General features: G+C 29.5%; 2 long non-coding RNA genes across 5 annotated transcripts in view; one reads left to right on the forward strand and one right to left on the reverse strand.

The window, feature by feature from the left end:
* LOC118445826 (uncharacterized) overlaps window positions 1-718 on the forward strand; it is a 917-nt gene extending 199 nt beyond the window's left edge. Inside the window, exons 2-3 of the long non-coding RNA XR_004839418.2 lie at window positions 24-102; window positions 530-718. This is a non-coding gene — a long non-coding RNA (uncharacterized LOC118445826). The remainder of the gene's footprint in view (window positions 1-23; window positions 103-529) is intronic.
* Window positions 1-2,500, reverse strand: part of LOC146873049 (uncharacterized) — a 287,739-nt gene that overhangs the window by 250,449 nt on the left and 34,790 nt on the right. The gene's annotated exons all lie outside the window — the stretch shown is intronic.

The raw sequence follows: 2,500 nt of genomic DNA on the forward strand, positions 1-2,500 counted from the left end.
TAAATTTTCATGATTTCGTTCAGGATGAAAATATTACTGACACAACACCGGGATACCTTAAATATCAATATTTAAACCACGAAGAATACACAGAATGTCAATGTGAGTAAGATATCTATCTACTTATATCATTCTTTCTTTTTTTTTTTTTATATTTCTTTCCTTTTTAAAATTTACCAAAAAACGATGATAAAATTAAACGAACCTCTATTTCTTTTTTTTTTTCCTTTTTCGATAACGCCAAGTCATCGCTCATAAATATTTGCTTTTATTTAAATTTAAAATATATATATATATATATATATATATATATATGTATATATATATTGCTTTCTGTTCGTTTTGCATTCCTTGTCTTTATTTCTTTTTTATTTTTCATTTTGACAAAAGGTTATCCTAAACAAACAAAAAGATAAAAATGAATTAGGATATACATGTATACGAAAAAAAATAATTTATTTATATTACAGCCCCGTGTTTAATACGTTATTGCATATTTTTAAAACGATGACTATGTATATGTTTTTAGGAATATTCGATGTCACATAAAAAAAATTTCACATCGATTTTGACTGTCGAATGAATCAATGGCCAATGGATGGACGATTATTGTCAGGAAGAAACGAGAAGAAACGAGAAGAAATAAATCTTGAATTTTCTGAGTACGAATAATTATGAATTTAGATATAATCATTGAAAAAATTCTGTACCTACGGCATTGGAGACATTTTAGGCCTATTGGAGCATTTTACGTTTCAATGTAAATACCATCAATATGTAAAAATCAATTTTCATTATTGTAATTAAAATTACAATTTAAATAAATCTCGATTGTAAATTTATTTATTCAAAAAGAAAAAAAAGAAAAGAAAAAGAAGAAAATTCAAAAAAATTAAAAAAATTACTTTCGAAAGAACAAGCGTGCTAAAAAATTCTATTCGTAGGGGGTTACGCAATATTATTTCTTTTTGTTCATTTTTCCTTCTCTTTTTTTTTTTCTTTTTCTTTTCTTTTTTTTTTTTTTGAACGAAACGAAGAAACGCTCCTCGTTTGGTCGCAAAAAAAAAAAAGAAAAAAAAAAGTATGAAATGCGACTAAAATGGTGTGATTTACGAGCGTACGAGGACTCTAAAGAGTGGTTAATCTTTTTAAGAGGCTCGCGAGGTGTCAGAGTCCTGCTTATCTAGTGTAACGAGAGCCTAGAGTACGATCACCGCGTACGAACAATATAGCTCTCTTATCTTTACTCACTCCTGCCGTTATACCGAAGCTACGTTATTCTCGAACGAGTTTACCAAAGATAGGATTTCGTCGGCATTCTACGATGAGCGAAGATAAACCGGTAATTCGCTTTCTTTCTTTTCTTTCTTTTCTTCCTTTTTTATATTTATATTTAAACGCGAGATTCGTTCCAAAGGAAAAAAAAAAAAAAAAACAAAAAAAAAACAAAAAAAAAAAGAAAGAAAAAAGGAAAAAAGGAAAGGAAGAACAAAATAAACGAAAAAAGAAAAGAAAATAAAACAGAAAGTTAATATCGTGGGCCGTTCTCTCGATCGTAATCTTTATCATTCAAGAAAAGAAAAGAAAGGAAAAAGAAAAAAAAAAAAAATACAAAAACAGTTTTAACGAGATAACACATTGATATCGAGATATCGATATAGATATATATTTGAATACAAAAGTATTTTGAAAAAAGAATAGAAAATATATCGGACTAGTTTGCCTTAGGACAAATTACCATAGTTTTTCGTTTAATTTTTTCTTGTTTTTTTTTTCTTCTTCTTCTTCTTCTTCTTATTGAAATTGTAGCCTTGAACCACCGTACCACTTGTATCTTTATTACTATCCTAAATGCATATAACCTACGCTTAGAAATTACACGTTACACGAAAGAAACTAACAACATACGTTTCTTTACAAAGTATCGAGGTTAACAATTTTTCATCTAAGGAAAATTATCTCTTTTTTTTCCTTTTTTTTTTTTTCTTTTTTTCTTTTTTCTTTTCCTTCCCTTTTTCTTACCAGCAGGTGCAACGATCTAACTAATACGTAGAAAATACTTCTCCACAGTTGCATTAAGGTCGCGTAATCCAGAGAGAAAGAGAGAGAGAGAGAGAGAGAGAGAGAGAGAGAGAGAGAGAGGGAAAGCACTTTGTTTTAACTCTACTCGCTGATATCGAGTCGGAAGGAGATTTCGACAATGTTCATTCAGAGAGAATACATTAAAACTTTTCTCATCTTTAGTTAATCTTGAAAAATGGACACTTTTCAAGGTAAGTAAGTTCAAAGAAAGGGGAGTGAGAGAGAGAGAGAGAGAGAGGAGAATAACGTATTCGTATATATACGATATTCCTTGGTATCTATAGTGAATCTTGCGAGAAGAGTAATTTAAACCTAAAGAAAGTCAAGTCAATTTCATATCAACTTTCACGTCCACAATGTTCCGTTCTGATCTTGTTTGATCTGTTCTGCTCTATTCTGTTCTGTTCTGTTCTGTTCT

The sequence above is a fragment of the Vespa mandarinia genome, chromosome 4 (genome assembly GCF_050613455.1).
Source record: "Vespa mandarinia isolate Hongniang chromosome 4, ASM5061345v1, whole genome shotgun sequence".
NCBI classification, from domain to species: domain Eukaryota; kingdom Metazoa; phylum Arthropoda; class Insecta; order Hymenoptera; family Vespidae; genus Vespa; species Vespa mandarinia.